Here is a 23,647-nt window from a genome sequence, read left to right as displayed (position 1 = left end):
TTAATATTTCCTACAATGTAAAATTCTAAATATTTAATGTCAGGACAATTATCCAGTTAAACTGTAAACACAGCTTTGTGTTCTCTTGATTAATTATGCATCCACTGTTGCAAAGGAATTTATTGAAAAATGTGTCCACAATTGACATGAAAATAATAACGTGTTTATAAGCCTGTAAAATTTTCTAGCAGGCTCCTCCATTGTATTTCAAAAGTTTTCATTTATTATGGCAGTGCACTGACCATTAATAATTTGCTCATTAGATTCTTTGGTAGAATGTTCTTTTGTCCTGTGACATCTCCACTTCCCCAAACAGTGGAGTAATTCTGAAAGCAAACATCCCAAACAACGTTGAAATGCAAAAGGACTGTTTATATTTTCTTTAATATTTTTTTTAGATGTTGGTGAACCTTTATTTTATTCATTTATTTATATGAGGTGCTGAGAATCGAACCCAGTGCCTCACACATACTAGGCAAGTGCTCTACCACTGAGCCACAACCCCAGCCCTAGACTTTTTATTATTACAGAGACCACAAGGAAAGTTGCAAGAATATGTTTGATCAACAGAAGACACACTATATCCTTTGTACTGGCATCTTCAAAGCTGTGAATGTTTTAAACAGATGAACACAGCCTGAAGGCAATTGTCTCAAAGTACATTTCATTTATCATTTTCCTACCTTAAAAAACTGCAGTACATTCAATCAATACTATCTAATTCCAGTCCCAAAGAACAGAAATTAATGCTCTTCATCTTCATTATTATATCACAATATTAAAATGTATGTGTACATAAACATACACATTTATCAGGTATAATGTTACAATTTGCCATATATACATAATGTATAATGGTCAAAACAGGGAAATGGGCATTTCCATCTCCTTAAACATTTATTATTTTGTGTGTGTGTGTGTGTTGGGAGCCTGCCAACTTTTCTACTTCTCTCAATTTATATAAATAAATTGTTGTAAACTATAGTTACCCTACAGTGCTGATAAACACTATAACTTATTCATCCTGACAGTATTTTTGTACCTGTTATCTGACATCTTTCTGTCCCTCATTTCCTAACCCTTCCATGTCATAATCACATTCTACTCGCTACATCCATGAAATCAACTCTTTTATCTTCTGGATATCAACAAGAACATGTGGTATCTGTCGTTCTGTGCCTGGCTTACTCCACTTAATATAATGTCCTCCAGTTCAATCCATGCTATTGCAAATTTCAAGATTTTGACCTTTTTAATAGATGAATAATATTTGTTGTGTATCTATACCACCTTTTCTTATCAGTTTATTTGTTGATGGGTACCTTAGTTGATTCTGTATCTTGGCTCTCCACCAACAGTGCTGTAGCTATCTCTTTGGTATGCTGACTCCACTTCCTTTGGATACATACCCAACAGGGGGATAGCTGGATCATACACTTGTTCTGTTTTTAGTTTTCTGAGGAATCTGTTTTCCATAATGGTTGCACTAATTTATATTCTCACCAATTACAAACACAATACTTTTAAAATTATCAACTGGCCAAAACACAAAACCAAAAATTTCAGAGTGATTTATCTCAGAAACAGAACAAAAGTTCACTGGGTATCCTGGCAATTTGCCACCGGAAATTTTACATTCACAAGTTTAATTACAAACTTAGATAAGTGGATTATAATGAAAGATATCTCTAGCAAGGGAGCCCAGACAGATGCATCATGAATGCATTAAAGAAAACACCAGAGAGAGAACTTTCCATCAGCAGTAAGATTTTAATTAAACAGCAATAGGACGGATCTCTTCTGTGAAATGATATTACTGTTACCCACATAGTTCATTAAAACTATTTACTATCTTATTCGAAATTACTCCACTCTGAAAACTATGTTTAAACCTTTCACTCTCATTTAAGAGGGAAGAAAACTGAGGAGAGAAGAGGTCCAATGAAGAACTGTGGGACTAAAAAATAATTGCTTTGTGCACCGTCTTTGCAAGCCACACTGATATAGCCCCACACTGCATGGAGACACACGGGCTTCAGAAGAAGGCAAATAAGCCAACGTTGATCACCAAGGTATCCACTGAAGTAGCAAGGCCCAAAAGGGACTGCCAGGATGATGGCTTTACTATCATTTTATTCTTGGCATCAACTAAATCACTTACATGGTGATTTAGCACGCTGAAGACATGCATTTTCAAAAACTTAAAAATCCCTGAAGTGGGGCGTCCAAACAAGAGTTTGGAGTGGCTTTATTTTCTTTATCTTGTATTCCTAGCTTGTAGTCCAACATCTGGACCCAGTAAGTGCACTGCAGATGTTAAATAAATGAAGGGATGAATGAAGCAAATAGATACATTCCATTATAATAATAGATCGTAGTATAATAAGACTATAACGAACAATAAGGCTAGAAGAGCCCAAATTCTCAAACACTTAGGGAAAACTGATTCCCAGTTCTGGGTCCTCCCAAAACATTACAACATTCTGTTTTTCACAGACCTTAGATACCTAACTTCTTTCATTTCACCCTATCATCATGACACATTTAAAAAGCAAATATTTTCCAGGTCACAGGCAATTCCAAAGCTGAAGTAAGCTCTGACAGGTACGATGTTGGAAGATCTCTAAGGCTTCAAAGAGAGATGCTTTTTCTGAATGTGATGGTACGTGGAAAATAAAATGTCAAACTGAAGCTTTAATAAGCAAGCCTTAATTAATGATTAAGTAAAGTTCTTAAAGATAAGAAATAAATATCCCCTGGACTAACAGTCTTGGAATGTCAGATGCCTTATAATTTCTACAAATAGTCACTCATTTTTTTTTTCAGAGTTAAGAGTGAGGAAGAGTTACAAAAGCTTCAAGGAACTTGGGTCTTTTAAAATAACAAGTTTTAATATAATCATTTTCTATTAAAGTTCAGAACATAACTTCCTTCAGGCCTGATTTCTGCTGTATCATAGCACTAGATATTAACAGCAACACAAATATGACCTCTGTAAGCTGGGGAAAAAGAAATAACACTCAGAAATCTGAAGGTCAAAAACAGGTACCCATGGGAGTGAAGCAATTGTCTGACAGAGAGGAAAGAAATAGCAGAGATTCTTCAACGCTTTAAAACAAAATGACACAATCTAAATGCATTAGTACCCACACAAGGTGAGCTTATGAAGCACTGGGTAAATGACAAGAATGAAATGATACTCTCACAATGTTTAAAAAAGAAATCTCACTTTTTCCTGGTTGGGTACATTGTTGGAAGTGATAATCACACTTACTCAATAGGTGTTGATAATCCTTTTGGGAAACCAGAGCTAAAGCATATCCTCCAAGCCGAGCAAATCCTATTTGCATGGAATTGTATATTTATGAGACAAAAAGTAACACAATATGTCACCTTGTGGGTCAGGTGTCTGTCTGGTCTGTGGCCATCATTGCACTTGAATCCTCCACCTGCTTTAAAAAAAAAATGCTTGTCGTTGGTCACAGGGCAGGAGACAAGGTGGAAGGCTGCACTCCAATAAATCTTTGCCATTATTTAGAAAAATACCATAGCATAATTCTTAAAGAGGATCAGTAACTTCGGGAAAAAACACCATTGTTAATAGTGTTCATTTTATAATCAGATCCAGTGCAGATATCTTCCGAGGGGATGACGGTACCCTTCCTCAACCATCTCCACTGTTTTTGTAAACTTTCTCCTCCAATCCCTCTAAGGCAAATCTCCTTACATCTTCTATAACTCACAATCACAAGAAGAAATGAATGTTAAAATCAATGTCAAAACATATAAGAAAACATTAATAGCACTGATAGGTACTCTAGAAGGATTAAGAAATTGAAAGCGTGTGGGAAGACATCTCCACAGCTCAAAGCTTCTCCACTATTCTTTGCAGTAATGAATACTTCCAATGACAGAGAAATTAATACAATGCCCCCTAAAGCAGTACATTCCAGTTTTGGACAGCTCTAATTATTAGGATGTTCATCTCAAATTGTAATGATTGTTTTCCTTTCTTAATCTAAAGCCTTTGATCTTAACTCTTCCCTTTACAGTTGGAGCTACAGTATGTCTCATCTTTCTGACAAATGATAAAACTCCAAGACTTAACTTTTCTAGGTTAAGCCTATCCAGCTCATTCAGCCACTGCCCATTAATCAGGGTTTCAATCCTTCATCAAAATAGCTTTTTTCTCCAGGAGGTGAAGGGCAATTCTCTGAGGGACAGGGCTATGAGAGATGGGCAGCCAGCAGGTAAAGGGGGCTGGGTGGCATAATACCCATGCCAGATATAAGATTATCATGAACAATTGGGCTAGGAGAGTAAAAATTCTCAAACAATATGGAAAACTGATTCCCAATTAAGGGTCCTCCAAAAATAAGTATAAAAAATAAACTGATGCACATGAGTGTTCATGTCAGGGTTTATTATAAATATTAATTAGGAACATAATAACATTAATTAGAAAGGCAGAACCCAAAAGCTTATTATGGGGAAATGATTTTTTAACTTTGCTACTACCTTCTCAATGGAATATTGTATAACCATATTGTTTTAGCTATGAAGAGAATGAAAATATGGAAAATGTGTACATGGTGACTTGAAAAATCTTCAATATTATGTTTGTCTAAAATTATGAGGAAAAAATGTACACATTAAATTTCAAAAGAAATAATATACTAAAAATGTTAGTTGTGTATGCACAGTAGAAATAGCAGAGATTTTATTCTTCTTTGTCCTCTTTTCAAACTACAATTTTAATAACAATGTGTATTTCAAAACACCTCCATTTTACATTTTTTTAAAATTTCAGAGGACACACTGTGTGTACCCAACACCAACATGAGCACAATTTGGAGCACATACTGAGTGCTTAGGAAACTACCTGCTCCCTGCTGGAAGAAGCCAGATCTGCAAGACCATCTCACTGCACTGCGTGGATTTTGGCAATTTGTCAGTGAAACGATGTTTTTCTCAGGAAGGAAAATAATCTTGCTGCAAAAGAAACTTTAATGACTACTTTAAAAATAGTATTGTTTCCCCATGTAGCCATTCTTCTCCAAGTAGCAAAGAGGGGGCATGCTTTCCCTCTCTTTTGTGCTACACAAAGCTCATCTAAACTCAGAGTTACCATCAACTTTTAATGGAAATGCCTGGAGCAAGACAGGAAGCAGACCCTTGAGCTTCGTGGCCCAGTGTATATAATCAAGGTTTGTTGCAGGATAACTTTGATATCTTTTATCATGAAAATTGAAATAAATGTAAATGATTTGCCTCTTTCAAGAAGGTACCCTCAGTTTGATTTATTTTTGTTGAAGCTGCTCCCGTGTTTGATAATGAAGGCTTAAAGTCAAGCAGAGCTAGAAATGCCTGCTTCTCTCTGTTTATCCTTCTCATCCCTGAGAGTTGTTCTTCTCAGTGCCCTAAGTCAACTAAAATCCACTGCAATACCTTCTTCCCCCAATATTCTCTGTTGCAATTGGCTATCCATTCAAAGAAATGAGTCCAAATTCTATCACAGTGATAGTCAGTGCTGCAGCCAACTGCCAGCTGATTTCATTTAATATTTGATGAATTTTGAATGCACAAGAATCTGGATGGTCCCTCTGATGCTGTGAAAATCTGACACACACCTAACTTCCTGGTATTATGTCTCACGACACAGTGAGCAGAGCCTCATAATCCTGCTCCCTCCTCTAAGCACCATACTTCATATCAAACATTGCCATCATCAATTATTTAATAATTACCAGAAAGCAGAGAAAAACAGTTTTGTGCTCAGGTGAAAACAAGAACAACTGTATGTGGCCCCTCCTCTGAGGCTCCTTATCAACTAATTGACAATTACTAGCCACATAATAAAGGTTTCATTAACAAGGCAGCCTGTGTAAGTGCCAATTTCTCATTACAGATCATGAGTGTTCTAGGAGCTTCTAGAATGAGTTCCAGGAGCAGAGTCTGAAAGATGAGGAGAGTTCAGACAAGGATGGACCATGGGAAAGCATGAAGTATCCAGCACAGGAATGGCACACACTAATGTGCTGAGACTAGAGCCTTAGAAATAGATGGAAGCCTCACGGTTAAGGATCTGAACCAAGAGCTTTTGATGTAACTCAATGAGCAATGGATTTGGAAATTCAGGCCCATGAAATTGGTAGTTAAGTCTATGAAAGTAGAAAATAGAACAAGTTCTCAGGATAAGAGAAAGAAGTACAGAAAGAGCAGGGAGCAAAGGGCTGATCATATTTAAGAGGAAGAATAAGAAGATTCTGCTTCATGTTCTCTCTTCTAGGCTAAATGCCTTTATGAATTCAATTGCTTTATGAACTTGTCTGGGACACACAAGAAGCATAAATGGCCCCTCATCTAGGGTCTTCTCCTTTATCTTGACAAATTATTAACTGCCCAACATATGATCCCAAAGCATGCTGTGCAATAATTATTTATGCATCTCTTTCATACATCACACGGTGAGCTTCCCAGAGGTAAGGATTCTGCCTTATCAATTTTTATATTCCTATCTTAGTGCCTAGACACTTAATCAATGCTTATCAAATGTTCAATGTCCAGCAGAGAAACAAAGTGATGCGATATGTAGGAGAGGATCTAAAACAGCAAAATTTTGTGGAATAATAGTAATAATACCTGACTGAATTCAGATGATGGAGTTCTGGACATGGACTGGATGTTTTAAGTGCAGACTTTGGGGATTTGAACTGTGTGGACCTGCGTGGGAGAGCTGGGAGTTGCTGGGGCCCACAGAGCAGGCTGAGGTATTCAGCCTTCACAATGGCTCCTGATGATTCTCACCTCCCGAAGGCCACACTTGGCACAGTTCTGCCCCCTCACTGAATGGGAAAATGTGAAAGTGACAGCATGCGAGTTCCTGAGCTGGGTCATTAAAGACCTTAACGCTTTTGCCCTACACTCTCTTATTCACATGCCCTGTTGTGTAGACACACCAACTACAGAATCCACACAGTAAGGAGATGAGAACCCCTGCCAATGGCCATCACTAAGTTCCACACTTGTATGGCCATCTCCTTAGAAATCAGATGAACCTGCAGCTGACATCTGCACTAATCCTTCTCAAAAAATGCTGCACCAGAGACTCAATGAGACAATGCTGATTATTGGTTTAAGATACTAAACTTTGGAGTAATTTACTATGCAATAAATGACTAGCATACCTAGATTCTATTTCTCTAGATCTCCTCCCAAAATGGAAGAAGATAAATATGGAGAGTCCAAAAATAGTAACTCCCACAAAGGCTTGATGATTCTGCTGATGGAGTAAAGACTGGAGAGTGGACTCAACCAGATTCAAAACTGACTTGCTCTGACTCTAGGCAGGTCTCCTCGCCCTTACTGAAACTCCATTTCCTCCCCTGCAAAATGAGAAAATAATACTTAATGCACAGGTTTTCTGTGGTTCAAATGTGATAAATGTTTAAGCACTCAACATACAATCTGACATATAGTAGGTGTTCAATAAATATAAATTGAATAACAATCTAAGAACAGTTCAAAGAGAAACTAGATTTTAAAATAAGTAAGGGTAAAAAAATAGAATGTAAACTATAATACAGTGAAATTCTAAAATTAGATTACTGCCTTACACAAAATATTTCTATGCCAAATCCTGACTCCTACATGTAACAGAACATACTCTTGCTTCTTCAGCAGATATTTCCTATCCTACCCACATCACCAGCCTCCTGGCCTATATCCTAATTTAAGTTAAATTAAGTCTCTCAATACATATTAGTGAGTGCCTACTATATACCAAGTATTGTTCTTGGTGGTAAGAGTATAGAAGATAAAGGGTAAGTTGTGCTGCCCTCTGGGAATCAGTATTTCAGGCAGAAGGAATAGTAAGTATCAAGGTCCTGAGGTAGGAAATTTATGAGCGTGGAGTAGAAAGAGTAAGAGGAGATATACAGGAAATAATTTCAGAAGAGCAAAAGAGCACATGTAAGCCACTGTAATGATCTTTTTCTTTACTATGAGTAAGATGAGGAGCGACTATAGTATTTTGAACAAAAGAGTAATATGATTTGTCTTACATTCTAGCAATATTTCTCTGGTTGCTGTGTTAAGAAGAAACTATAGGAGGAGTAAATATAGGAACAGGAAGATTTATTTATAAAGGTAGTTATGAGTGGAGGTTGAAAGAATTATTTAAATTCTAGAAACATTTTTAAGGTAGTGACAATAAGTTTGCTGATGAATGAAATAAGAATACAAAAGACGAGACAGGATGACTTCATTTGGATACCAGCAAGTTGAAGAATGGAATTGCTAACTAACAGGAAAGCTACGAGATGAAAGAAAGGGATTTGGGGTAGGAAGGGACACTGGGAATTCAAGTTTTGATGTTGAGACTGCTTATCACACCTCCAAGGAGAGCAGTAGATAGGAAGTTGTACACATGACTATGGTTTGCGGGCAAGCCCCGAGTTGGTGGGGTAGATTTGGGAGGTACTCCTCACATAGTCTGTGAAGTGGTAGAGGAGGTCAAGGGCTGTACCACGGCAATCACGTGTCCCCTCGGCTCAGGGCCCTGTCACCTTGAGTCCTCCCTCATTCCACCTCCCTGGCCTCCCAACCCTTGCCCTCAACTCCTCAGATAAAACATAGTCCTCTTCTCCAACCCACTCCAGCCTGACATTGGGCTCCATGCTAACCTCTTGCAATACCAGATTTTAGAGACTGATTTGGTTTCTTTTTATGCTCTTTTACCCCCTGGTATCCACTGGGAGAACTGATCGCTGGTCCTACTCCTTTTCCACTATGGCTCAACTAATGGGTCTTGACCCTTCCTCCCCTTCCTTGATGACAATTTTAGTTCTGGATTTCCCTTTTGGGTTCATATAATTCCTCTTAAGAAAAATACCAAAGAACTTGAAGAGAAGCCTTTCCCAATGAACACAGTAGCATCCAAACCTGAACAGGTTTGCAGTGTCTTCCCCTCTTGGGGTCTTCCCACCCACGCAAGCTCTCTCATCAACCCCTTCATTCCACCTTATTTGAAGAATGCTACTCACTCTTACCCTGAACTCATCTCTAGAAACTATAAATTATTCTATTCTCTCTTTTCTTTTTCTTTTTTTTCCTTTATTTTAATGCTGAGGACTGAACCCAAAGACCCATGCATGCTAGGTAAGTGTTCTACCACCAAACTACATTGCCATCCCTGTCTTCTATGCTCAAAATAGTCTCTTCTTTAACTATCATCATCACTGATTAGCACATTGGCACAGAGCTGGTTAACTTCAAGTCCATTTTTCTCTGCACCAGATTCAATTATTTGAGTAGCGACTTTTTAATCCTAGTTAAGTGGCTTTTAAAACAGGTACACGCATAACAGTTATATCCTTACAAAGAATATTCACGGGCATGTGGAGGCCTTATTTCTGACACTTTAAAAAGAGCTAATGTTTGCTTCTTCTGAAAATGATGAAATTATGGTTCATCAAGATTAAGTGACTTCTCTAAAGACATGATTCATACTTAGGAGTTATGACTCTTGATTTGTAATGTGTTAACACATCACTGTGAAGGAAAATAACAAGTTGATTGATAACAAGTGTCAACAGTAAGACACTCTTAATTTCCAAGGACATTAGTTCATTGATGTAGTGTAGCTGAAACCATCTCACATTTCTTCCCACACATGGGAAAGAAACAAGAATTGTTAGCCCGACCAACATTTCTAGGAAGGTCATAAGAACCCAGGGTTCAAATTGTATCTCGACTCCTGTAATTTGTCCTTCCCTGCTGTCACTCCCATTATGGTTCAATTAACAGTGGAAGCCGGGAGGGACTTGATGAACATCTGTCGCATCCACCTGGAAATAATTCAATAAGGGTGCACCACGGGAAGATATTATGGGACATCAGCCTACTATTTTTTTTTTTCATCTTCACACTGGGTGGCGAGAGAAATTCAGATGATGGGAGGAAAAAGAGGACTTGATCATCTGGAAATATTAGGTCAGTTTCTCAGGGCAGCATTCCCACACGTATTGGAAAGAAATATGAAAATATTAACGCAAATGGACTAGACTTGTGAAGCAACAATGGCATCAATATTTTAGATAGTATAAAGAAAATAATAGTGTTAGTAGTATATCGTCTGAAAAAAACATATTTTTGATGTATTACTTAAGCATTTCACAGGATGCCCAAGGATGATCAGAAAAATGGACAAAAATGTGAAGGGCCATTAGACTTATATTGCATGGAATGAACAGACCACGACAATGAGGATGTAAGCCTGGGACGAACCACAATTCGGCATGTCTGCAAGTCCCATGGCAGGTCCAGCCATTGCTGGACACATCTCTTGATTCCCTTTTTAAATAGCTACTATTTCTTGATTTTTTTTTCAAACTAGACATTTGCAGTTCTCCCAAGGAATCATTCTAAAACGTAGTAAAAATGTGCTGCCCAAGCCTAGGATGCTATTAATTTAATAATCATCACTTTAAAATTGTTTTTTAATTAGCCTATCTAAGTAACAAATCTCTGTTCCCTTGCACTGTTAATTATTTTCCTTAACTGCTGTGTTCAACCATGTTTTTAAGACATCTGTTTCTAACACTACTCTCAACCAAAATAAGGACTGCATAATATAAGGTTTAAGAAGAAGGCTCCAGAAACTGCAGATACTTCAGAATTAAAAGGCAGGATGCTAGTGCATAAATACAGTCACCTTCAAGTAATACAATGGGAAGAGCGGCAGGCAAACAGCTATTCTCTACAGATGCTAGAGCAGCAAGAAACAGGTTTAACCTGCAGGTGTGAGAGAGAGGATTTAGTTTAGACAGAAAAAAATAATCATCTATCAATGTTCAACAACAGAGAACTATTATTATGAAAAAGAAGAACTCCATTTTCCTCAAATTATCTTAAACTATGATCATATTTTAAAATATGGTCATATTTTATAATATGGTTATTTATTTTGTTGGAGTCAATATTATGTTTGTATCTGGTAGAACTTCAGGTTGCTCCTGCAGGTTTATGATTTTGTCACCACTCGATAGCACTGGAATCATTTTAGTTAAGCTTAAATTCATTCATATGTAAATATATAAATTAGGAATTATATGATTATTAAAAAAATAAATATATAATTATAAGTATCTAAATTAGCAAATTTTACATAGTGTAGAAGCACTTTATAGACATCATATAGGACAGAACTAAGTTCAAAATTCAAGAAGAGTGGAGAAAAACAACACAGGATGCCTTGAAGAATTGGGAAGGTGCCTTAGCACTTCTTTTGCTTTAGCACTTTCAGGATCAGAGAACGGAGAAAAGGAGTCATTGACACTTTTAGTCACTTTACTGTGGCATCTGGTGGGACACATACATTCTGCTTACCATGGTAGCACAGAACCATAGTCTTAACCACAGTGGACATACCGAATGTCACAATGAGAGCCTGACACTGGGGACTCGAGAATATGTCATTCTTCTTGTTGTTAAACATTTAAACTTGAACACATAATTTCATGAACTGACATTTCCTAATTGGTGACAATGTAAAACTGATATAGACAATTAAATTTTATTTTAATGCTTATACATCAAGTGATCTTTCATAGAAGCCATGCCACACTTTTGGTGACTGTAAAAATAAAATCAGCCAAAATGAATGAAAACTGGAAATAAAATGAATGTCTCAAAACAGAATATCACATCAAGAAACCAATCTAGGTCTCTATTCTAAAAGAATGAAAAGTAAACATGTAAGAAAAGCATTTCAGAAAACCGTGTGTTCTCTATGAAAAAAAAAAATTAAATGTAGATTCCAGGAAAACAATGAACAGAAATTCTGAATACCACTCAAATATCCAGTTCATTATAATTGAGTGATCTTTTACTTCAAGAGCTAAGTAAATTGACCCAAGTTCAAGAAAAGATTTAGCACTGACATTAAGAGTCATTTTGAGAAAAATATGTAAAAGGATCATGAACCTGAATACAATAATGTGAGCCTTTTGGTGAATGTAATAAAAGCTGACCCCAGCCTGTTGAAAAGGAATGTAGGGTATGTTTTGGAAGACCCCTCAGCCTCTCCTTACATTCGAGTTCTCTCAACTCTCTAAATGTCCATATTTACCTGGTTCCCTCATGATAGTGCAGGACTCATCCATTCAACAGCATTTTATTAAGGGTCTTTATAACGCCAGCGACTTGGAAGTGTTCTCCCACCTTTGCAATGAACAAAAATATGAACTGAAAAATACACAAAATTCCTTGTGAAATGATAGATGCAATAAGGAAATAAAATATGATGGTAAAGATCTGGGAAAGGATAGAAGGGGAATTTAAGCAGAGGGAAGAAGATCTACCAAGGCTCATATTATTGTATTCAGGATCATGATCCTTTTCCTTCAAAATGACCACAAAGGGCTTGTGTCTTTCAGGGCAAAAAGGTACTCATTGAACTTTGCCAGTGATTTGATGCTACCTTCCTCACACCCTGAAGTAGGATCACAATGAATGAGGGAATATTGACACACAAAAAAAATAGGGAATAAAGGCATGTGGCAGATCATATTATATACCCTTTTTAGTAATGATAAATAGTTTGAAGTCATTATAGGACAATGTGAAGCCATTATAAGATTTTCACTGGAGGAAGTATGGGATGGGGTAGAAGGATGACATGCACTGATAAATACTAGAAACAGAGTCAAATTTTAGTGAAGATATATCCATTGTTCACTTTATACATAAAAATAAAATCAGAATGGGAAAATGCTTACATAAATATACAGAAAATCAAAGAAAGCTATCTCCATAGCATAGCACCAAGAAGAGCAAAACCATAAGCATTCTAAGTGCCAAGCTTGGAAGTATGCAGAACCAGCCACAAACTCATCTGTTATGGTTTAGTTATGAGGTGGCCCCAAATGCTCATGCGTGAGACAATGTAAGAATTTTCAGAAATGAAATGACTAGGTTATGACACCCTTAACTTAATCAGTGCACGAATCCACTGATACGGATTAACTAGGCAGTAATTATAGGCAGGTAGGGTCTGGCTGAAGAAGGTAGGTCATTGAGGATGTGATGTTGGAGTTTATATTTTGTCCATGACGAGCAGGATTCTCTTTCTGCTTCCTGTTGCTATGTCCTGAGCTGCTCTCCTCCATCACGCCCTTCTGCCATGATGTTCTGCCTGACCTAAGGCTCAGAGCAGTGGAGTCAACCATCTATGGACTGAGACCTCTAAAACCATGAGCCCTTAAAAGTCTTTTTCTTCTCTGTATTGTTCTGATCAGGGATTTTGGTCATAATAACAAAAAAAAAAAAAGTTAACTAAAGCCAAAACTGGTACCAAGAAGTGGGGTTATTTCTGTGTCTAACCTGACCATGAGGTTCAGAAGCTTTTGGAGCTGGTTTGTTGGAGGAGAAATGTTGAAAAGTTTAGAGGTGCAATTTGGAAAACTATTAGAATGTTCTAAGTGGATTTTAATGGGAAATTCTGGTCGGGGCTCAGAAAACCAGGATGCTGATAGAACTACAGATGGTAAAGACCAGGCTCATGAGATTTCAGAGGAAAAGGAGGACGCTGTTGGAAACTGGACTAGAAGCCATTCATATTACATTCTGGCAAAGAAATTGTCTATATTTTGCCCATTCCTGAAACTTTCTATGAGGCTGAGTTCAAAGGTGATGGACAAATTAATCTGGTGGAGGAAATTTCAAGGCAGCACAGCATTCAGGCAGCTGCATGGATATTACTGGTGGTTTTTAGCCATGTTTACTGTGACAATCAAAAGCAGAAAGCACAGCCAAAAGATTTTTTTTACAAATCAGTTTGGTCAGAAAACTGCAAGTAAAACTTGGGCAGAGGAAAGTGTGGTTGTTAAAAAGATTACAACCACTAAAGACACCCTAACCACTTTACTCAGAAACAATTAGGAAAGATGGCTTGAAAGCATCCAAGGAATTGGCAAGATAACACCCATCTCAGGCTCAAAGATATAGAAGTAAAACTTCCTTTTAGGTTATTGTGGAATCCTGCCTGTACAGGGGGACCTAGGTAGTTATTTGATCATGCTTTACCATCAGGTACTCAGAGGATACAGCTCTGATCTTGAAAGGCTTGGCTATTTTGCGAGATTGTGGTAGAACTTGGCATCAACTACACTACATGGCGCTGGTTATACAGGAATGCAGGATGCAGGAGTTAGAGTCGTGTAGGCTTCCACCAAAAATTCAAAGGAAGGCGTTGGAGGCCAGGCAAAGTATGGGAAGGTCAAAGTCCCTCTGATCTAGCCCAAAAGGGTGATGCATGAAGATGTGAGAAGGAAGCTGCAGTAGAGATGACTGAGATTAATAGATGTCAGTTAAAATGGGTCATCTGCCAAAGAAAGCTTCAGGAATAGAGGAGAAACAATCCAAAAGAGAGGTCATGTGGGCTGCAACCAGCAAGGCCATAGGGATGGAGCTACAAAAGGCCTTTGAAGAGAATATCACAATGCCACATGCCCTAGACGCTAAACACAGAGCTAAAGGACTTGTTTGTCCACCCGGATTTTGCTCTTGTTTGGATCCCATCTCTTTTATTTCCCTATTTCTCCCTTTTAGGATGAAAATGTTTACTCTGTGCCATTATATATCGCATATATGTAACTTGGGGTTTTTTAAATTATTTTTTACAAAGGCTCACACTTTGGATTTGGACTTTTGGGCAATGTTGGAACTGTTAAGACAATGGGGACTCTTGGAAATAGACTAAATGTATTTTTCATTATGACATGGACATGAGCTTTGGGGGGCTGGGATAAATATTATGAATATATGTAAGGTGTCTCCACAAATCTCGCATGTGAGACAAAGCAAGAATTTTCAGGAGTGAAATAATTGAGTTATGAGATCCTTAATGTAATCAGTGCATTAATCTACTGATAAAGATCAACTTGGAAGTAACTATAAATAGGTAGGTTATGGTTGGAGGAGGTAGATCACTGGGGGTATGACTTTGGGGTTTATATTTTGTCTCTGGTGAGAAGAGCAAGCTCTCTTTGCTTCCTGATGTCATGCCCTTCTGCCTCACCTCCAGCTCAGAACAATGAAGTCAGCTATACAGGGTTTGAGACCCCCAAAACCAAGGGCCCCAAATAAGCTTTTCCTCCTCCACATTCTTCTTCTTCTCAGGACTTTTGGTCACAATGATGAAAAAGTTGACCAAATCATAATCTGAGGCAGACAGGAAAAAACGTCTTTGTATAATATGACAATTCACACTAAGGCTTCTTATTTGAAGCAAGTGCCCAAGAAAGGGCTTTTCATAATTGGAAAAGGAATTTAAACAATAAAATAAAACCCCCTGCTGACCACCAACTGGGGAACCAACTCATAGAAAATACTTGGAAGAAGGAAGATATAGATGCTATGAAGATCCGAACCAAGGTACTCACTGCTTCCTAGTTTCACCATGATTCAGGAATACAAAATGTCATTCTAAAACCCTAGCCGAGAAGGATAGGTAAAGGGAGAAAGATGAAAACCAAACAAAATGTTGGACTCAATTAAAGTGCTCCGTCTTTTCTTTCAAAATTTCCCTTCCCAATTTCTCATCTTTCCTTCTTATCTTTTTCTACCTTGGCAAACAGAGCACATGCAGAAACAGGACAATGGGGAAAATGGGTGCTGTGTTGAAGTCATGGTGATACTCCCTGAGAAAGTAAGAGGAGCAGGGGTGTCACGTGAGGTCACTGACAGACTAGCTGGTGGTAGAAAAAGTAGAGTGGTGGGAAAGTTAGTTAACTGAACAAATGTGCTGATTAGGTAAATATATCAAAGATCATGGAGACCATTTTTACTATCTAGTATTTGTAATTCATAGGATTTATATATTTTTACACATATAGGAATACATATACCAGATATAAAAATAGTTATATGTACACGATTATGGATAGCATGCCTGTGCATGCACGCATGCATGCGTGCACATACACACACATTTCCCCATCTCTTCTTCCTAAGAGGCCATAGAAACAATAACATTCCAGTAGCCATGAGCACATTAAGTGACAAGATCTGGTCTGGAAATAACCGTTCTTCAGGAAGAATAGCTTATTCTAGGCTGGGTCAAGAAAATACAAGATGACAAGATGAGTTTTGTATAATCTGTTATGCCAGAAAATAAGGATGGAGGCAGAAAAAGGTTGGGGAATATGGCAAAAGGACACAAGCCTTCTACCACTGGTCAAATTCAGGACAATTCAAATATTAAAGAAATAAAAATGAAAACCTCCCTCTAATAACACCCTGTTGAATAAGCTAAGAATTAATGCATCCATGCTGATAAAATTGAATGATATGGGAGAAGGGGAAATTATTTCTCATAGTAGACTGCTTACCTGAAAATGTAAAAAGAAAGATGAAACCAGAAATTAGATAATCATTACTTGACAATCAGAGTAGTGGTAGTTAAGAGAAACAGGAGTCATCGATGAATGCCAAGCCTAATCTGTGAGGTTTTGCATAGTATAACAATATTGCCCCACAATAGGTTAATAGAAAACAAAGAAAAAGTGGCATTTTTAAAATAAGAAACCTAGATACTATCTGGAAGATACAGATGCTATGAAGATCCGAAGATATAATAGATAATAGAGGATAGAATCACCAGTGATTTGATGCATCAATGTTGTGTATCTGCTGATTCTAGGTACCGAGAAAAACCACACAGTCATTCCAATCGTATGCTGCCAAGAATACATGCCCTGAGTTTGGTCATGGGGAAACAATGGACAGACCACATTAAGTTCACACTGTAGAATAAAGGTCTGTACTCTTTATGATAGACATGGAAGGAAAGAGAAACCGTTATTTAAAGTGGCCATTGATCCCTGATGACTAAGTGCAACACAAAATCCTAGATTGCATGTGGACCAAGGAGGAATAAGAGACTTTGGTGAAACAGATGGTTAAATTTGAATGAGTTCATCAGGACAGATAATGAGTATATCTATGTTGATTTCCTAATTATGAGGATACAGAGGCTGGTCAGCAATAATTTAAGAGAGAGTTCTTGTTTCTAGGAAGTGTGAACTAGTTCATTTGTGCTTACACACAGAGAGAGATGGGGAAGTACAATAAAAAGTTAAATACTGAGAAAACTGAGTGCTAGGGCTGCAGGAGTACTTTACCTGCTCTTATAATTTTTCTGTAGAAACAACTTTAAAAGTTTAAAAAAATTCTAGACAAAATTTTCTAACCAAATTCCAAAAAACACACAAAAAAATTAAGGGTAAGAAAGGCAAATATTTGAACACATACAATGTGAATTCAACACAAAATTAATTCCATGTGGCACTGTAAAAATAAAAATATTTGGGCGCTTTTTCATTTATAGAATAAAAATAGGCTTTTAGTAAAAAGATCAAACAAATGATAAAACAGTCAGAAATTATAGTTTAAAATATTCTGTGAAAGAACTAAATTGAAACCTTGGCGATTATATTAGTTTTCTATTGCTACTGTAACAAATAACCACAAACTTGCTAGCTCAAAGCAAAACTCATTATCATCTAATGGGTTTTGAAGGACAAGTAGCTCAGTGTCACTCAACTGGTTCCTCTTCTCTGGATGGCACAAGATCAAAAGCAAAGTGTCTGCAGGGTTTTCTCTTTTCTGAAAGCTTTGGGGAAGAGGCCACCTGCCAGCTATTCAGGTTGTTGGCAGAATTCAGTTCCTTGAGGGAAGACTGAAGTAGTCCTATTTCCTTGATAGTTGTCAACCCAGGTCAACATTATCCTCTAGACACATCTCTTTATTCCCTCTATACATCAGAGCCCTTCTCATATTTGGGATCTCTTGAATTCCCCCTTTCTTTTTCAAATATTTTCTGCCTTTGTCTTCTGCCACATGTTTTTTGAGTCAGAGAAGACTCTCTGCATTTAATGGCTCATTTGATTACATGGGGTACATACACATAGATAATCTAAGACCATTTCCCAATTTTAAGGGGCCATACATGACTGTAATTAAATCTTCAATATCCCTTTTCCTTAAAATATATCAACAGGGAATAGGGTGTAAACACTTTGGGGGGACCCTTGTTCTCTCCCTACAGAGATTACAAACTTTAGTTGCTGCAGACTCATTATTGACCTCAGTTCTTCACATTTTCTTCTGGTTATACCCTCAGCAATGATTTTCAAAATTCTTCCCATAATAGCAGAATATATTTCCACATCTCTTGACTTTGGTCACAATTTTTTTTGATTACTGTGTCCAACAGAAATAAGCTGAAATGATGCAATACTAAGTCTTAAGAAATTTTGAGTATGTCTACTTGCCCTCTTATATTTCTATAGTTGCCATAAGAAGAATATTTCTCCCTAGGTCCCTGGATCAAAGAAGAGGAGCATGGTTCGTGGAAGAAAGTTATTCCTGCTGAGTTGAGTCAAAACTAGGTACTTCCGTCTGACCACAGATACTGCAAAAACACAATGAAAGGCAATTTTAAACAATTAATTTGTAGGGGAATTTCCTATGCAATAGTTCACAATGTGAGAGAAATTCCAGTCCCAATATATTAAATAAAATAATCAGAAAACAAAACTGAAGAATTCACCCCAAATCCAGTATATGAAGACAGAGGAGGAAATAAGAACTACAAAGAGTAGCTAAAAGACACGGTGGGGTAGACTGAAGGGCTACAAAGCTCACAACTGACACTAGTTGCAAAAAACAAAAAAGAATAGAAAAAGGGCTGGGCAAGAATACTTAGAGATATTAGATGACAGTTTGTCATAATTTAGGAACTATACAGTATGTTGAATACCAAGTAAGAATTAAAGATGAATTCATATTTAGAATTATGAAAACACTACAGAGTACAACAAGTAAAAGTTTTTCAGAATGAAAAGACAGATGACTTATAATGGAACAATTATCCTGGTCTTATATTTCTTATCAGTAACAGAAGACAGTAGCTCGATGTCTTTAAATGGCTGACAAAAAGTAAGTGGAAGTATCTAATTTCATAACCAGCTAAATTATCACTCCTGAATGAGTTCATAATAAACACATTTTTTGACCCTTAGATGTTAAATATATTTAAGAAAATTCCTAAAGAATATATTTCAGAAGGAAAAGTCAAATTATTGAAGACATAAGAAGTGAAAATGAACACAAAATATTGATGAATATGCATCAGTAAATTTAAAATATCTTCAAAGATTAGAAATAAGATCATTATCATTTGCTTCAAAATAGGTAAAATTACATTTCATTCATTGATAAGCAGATGAAAAAATATTTCAGAGTATAATTAGGAAAACAAAAAATTAAAACCCAAATCATACACTTTATATTTCCCAGGTTAAATAAAATGAAATGTCTTACAAAAGAAAACAAGGTCCTTGCCTGTGGTAGAACACACTGGAACAACACTTTTAGAAAACTGGTATCCTACAGAAAAGTTGAAGACTTACATACCCTTCATCCCTACAATTTCATTTTTTTTCTTTCTTTTATATACAGTAGAAAAATCTTTCCAATATAATTAAAGAAAAGAGTATCACACATTATTCAGTGTTTTTCACAGTAGAAATTATGGAAAGAATCTAAAAGACTACACAAAAGGGACAAGTCATTTTAAGTGTACACACATAATACAGCATCATTCCACTTACAAACATGAATGAAAAAAAAATACTCATCAACATAGATAATTCACAAAAAAATAAGATTGCATAAAGAAACAAATTGAAGAATGATGTATAAAGTGTGAAACCACCTACAAAAAGTTTTAAAACATAAAATATGCTTTTATAAATGAATATGTCCAGTGATAGTATAAAAAGACAAATTGAAATTATAAATATCAAATAGATAGTTAAGTCAGAAGAAAGGTGGAAGGGAATAGGCCTGGGACAAAGATGATGCTTCAATGTAAAAGTAATGTTAGGCTCCTGAAGCAAATATAGAAAACTATTAAAATTCAAGAAAGCTGTGTGCTATATACATAGGTAGTATATTATTTGCTGTACATTTCTGTATGTCTCTAGGATTCTGTAACAAAAATACCTGAACAACTTTTCTCAGGATCATTTGGCCTATTTCTGAAGAAAATGAAAAGTAATCTCTAAGGGTTTTAGTGCATTAGTCCTCCCCAGGGGGACACATTTGCACAACTGGAGACACTGAGGCTGCTTGCAATGAAACACTGATACATAAATGCCAGTCTCTCCAGACTCTGCATGTTTTACTAGTTAGTGTGGAGCAGGACTTCCTTGAACAGCTCAAATGTCTCTAGAAAGCAGAGGCTCTGCCTATGGGTAAGTCTTACAATAACTCTAAGGTAATTGGTCACAATTATCATTTTTAATAGTGACTCAGAGTAAGACCACTTCAAGGCTTAGGGAAGCATTGTCAGGTCTTGTAAAGGGTTAGGAGGCAGAACGGCTTGGGTCCCAGGGTTTGTTAGATATTAAGTCCCTTGGCCTTCTCAGAACTTCAGAAGTGTCATCTATGAAATGAGTTTAAAATTACTACACTTTCAGAATATTGTAAGGAAGAAATGAAACAACGAAAATAAAATGTGCATCCATCTAGTAGGTACTCAATAGTCCCTTAGATTTCAAGTGAAACTGATAAAAACAAAAGGCAAAATGCTTCAGAAACCAGATAAAGTTGTTTATCACTTAACAACAGGTCATTTACTGAAAAACTATCAGTAGGCATTTTCACTGTTGTACAAATATCAAATAGTGTACTTCAAAAACGAAGGTTCCAACATGCTAGTCTAAAGGAAAAGTTTCAGGTCAATTAGAATCTCATGAAACCACTGTTGTACACATGGTCCATCCCTGACAGAAACATCATTATGTGGCACATGGCTATGTATAATTAATGAGGGTGGTTAGTGAAGAAAATAAAAGTCTTTACAGCCTATGGTATCAGAATGCATATGCCTCTGAATAAACCATGTAATATTTCCCAGTGCCAATCACCTCACTCAGAAATGAGAATTGCAGAATTATTTGAAGACCTCCATAAGTTAAAGTGCTGGGCATAAAAAAAGTCCATAAATAGTAGCTGCTATTAGTATCATTGTTGTCAGTATTATCATTCTCTAAAAATAGGGAGAGAAAAAGAGAAGAAAACAAATAGGGCATTTGTGATCACAGAGTGAGAAGTTTAACTACAAATTTTAAAGCCATGAAAAAACTTGTTCAATCTAATGTGTCTCTGCACAAACTGTTAAGAGAATAACAACATTTCATCTTCAACACACCTTTGCATAACTAAAACCCCTACAGCTTTCTCAAAATGACTGAGAGACTTGCTTTTTTGGCAAAAAACTGAATAATAAAGAATAAATGCTTATGTCTTAAGTCTTCATTGCCCTCAACAAATACATTCAGAGGACCATAAAAAAAATCTAAAATTCAGATTTTCAAACAAAAAGCATTCTTGAGAAAGTTATTAGAATATATATTATTGAGAAACTATCTTTTTATTGTATGTCCTTTTGTTAGCTTTCAAATCTCAGGTATCATCCAAAATTATAAGTTACATTGTTGGGCCCCAAAATATGGTCTCTAGGATAGTAGCATCAACCACACCTGAAAACATGTTAGAAACGCAAATTCTAGGGCCCTGTCCCAGCCCTTCTGAATACAAAATTCCCTGGCTGAAGCCAGCAAATCTGTTTCACCAGCTTTCCAGATGATTCTGATACAAGTTAGAGATGCAATAGGTTGCATAATAGAAGATCCACAGTCTTAAAAGTTTGATAAAAATAGCCCAGCGCTGCTTACAGTGTCCTGACCACATCTTCCAGAGACACTGTACAAGGAATCCTTACACTGGTCTATAGAGTGGGTTCAAACACTACTAAGATCCCTTACATCTTTGATGTTACAAACAATGGTCTCTGGATTTGCCAAATGTGCTTTAAAACACAGAGGTGGCAGCTCCACGTGACAATGTTTTAGGTCCCTTCCACTTGAAAAGTTCTATAATGGGTGATCCAGCATGGCATGAAGAAAACCTTCAAATACACACTGAAGTCTTAGGAAACATTTTCCTGTAAGAATAAGGGAATGAAGGATGGTTTTAGAATTTCAAATGTTCTGCTTCTAATGTTAGTTATTTCATAGTTAGTTTAGTCCAACTAAATAAAACCCTGAAGCAGCAACAAGCACTCTGCTAATGTGTGAGTTAAAAATCAAAGATATACCTGAAGATCTCAGAAGTTAAAGATAGGCTTGAATGTCCTCTGATTTGGTTTTATAAGGTGGGATTTAGGTAGATCTCCTTGAAAGAGAGGGTTCTGTCCCCTACATGCATCTTTATCATGCATCTTATATATCCATCTTTCATCAGAGTTACAAAGAAATCACTCAAAAAATAATAATATGCTAAATTTTTTTTAAAAAATTTAATGAATATTTTACCATTTCAATATACATTCATTTTTTCTTAACCAGGCACTAAAGACTTTCTTAGAAAGGCATGGTGCCCCTCCCAGGAAAATCTATCATCTCTTTTGCTTCAAGAGACAGAAAGCGCCCAAACCCTCCTTTCTCCTTTCAGCCTGTGGACTCTACCCCTGCAGAAAAAAACTTCCTCATTCCAAGGACCTGCTTTCCAGAGAGTTCTAGATGGAGCTAAAATCAAGCAACTCCTTTGCATATTCATTTCCATCGTGGAAATCCCACCCACTGCTCTCAGATCCCACTGACCACATTTTGACTTCTGTGTGCTGTGCTCATCCCCAGTTCCCTATGACTTTATTAGCACAGCAGCACCTTGGCCAGAGGCAGAGTCCTTTCTAAATAGGGCAGCAGACTTCCTTGCCAGAAGGTTTATTCCAAATCAAAGTAATTCCATTTATTTCCATCCAAATTAAGATGTGTTCACAAGACATCTTAATTCCCACCTTTAATTAAGCAGTATAAGTCTTTCTCATGAGAAAAAAAAATGGGAAATTTGTGTTAGATGAAAGCTTTGCAAATGTGTCTCTTGTTGCCAGCGCTCATCTTTACATGAACTCTAAATAACCCAGATGATCACATATAGACCAAGCAGGATGTATAAATGCAGTGTCAATTCCTGGCCATTATTATTTATTATTGATATTTATTACATATCAATGGAGTCCTAGAAAAGAGAATTGCTAGTAAATTCTAAAGCTATCTTAATGTGACTATGGAAATCTGTGTGTTGTAAAATCCATACAGTGATTCAGTAGATGATTTTCTTCTCCATATACTGGCTATGATCATATTCTAACTGAATTCTACATAATTCATAACTCATTCATAATATGAATAAGAAAGTTACATCCTAGTAGAGCAATTTTCAATGTATAATTATGATGATAACTTTGTTGCTTGCACTCTGCAATGAATTACTAAGTAAGGTTAAAATGGAATCACGGAGTGCTTTTCAATAAAATAAGGGCATCTATAAACGATTTTCATGTTAATTATTTAGCATCAGCCTTATAACTAAGGAAAATCAGGCAGGTAGTGGGGTGTTGCTCTTGTTTCTTGTAATATATAAACTTTATTATCAAATTACTGTAGCAGAAATTGTTTTCATTTCTTTAATGAAAAGAAATGATTTCATTTTCTAGTTACCGATCTTTTCCCAC

At 36.6% G+C, this 23,647-nt stretch overlaps 1 protein-coding gene across 6 annotated transcripts in view; it reads right to left on the bottom strand.

The window, feature by feature from the left end:
• The window catches only part of Thsd7b (thrombospondin type 1 domain containing 7B), an 809,752-nt gene that overhangs the window by 708,512 nt on the left and 77,593 nt on the right, over nt 1-23,647 (bottom strand). Inside the window, exon 1 of one of the 6 annotated variants that reach the window (XM_078017321.1) lies at nt 3,394-3,455. The exons of the other annotated variants lie outside the window; for them this stretch is intronic. The gene's annotated coding sequence lies outside the window, so the exon portion shown is untranslated. Of the gene's footprint in view, nt 1-3,393; nt 3,456-23,647 lie in introns of those variants that run through there. 6 annotated transcript variants of the gene reach the window in all.

The sequence above is a fragment of the Ictidomys tridecemlineatus genome, chromosome 7 (genome assembly GCF_052094955.1).
Source record: "Ictidomys tridecemlineatus isolate mIctTri1 chromosome 7, mIctTri1.hap1, whole genome shotgun sequence".
NCBI lineage: Eukaryota > Metazoa > Chordata > Mammalia > Rodentia > Sciuridae > Ictidomys > Ictidomys tridecemlineatus.
This window is presented reverse-complemented; position numbering and strand designations above follow the sequence as displayed.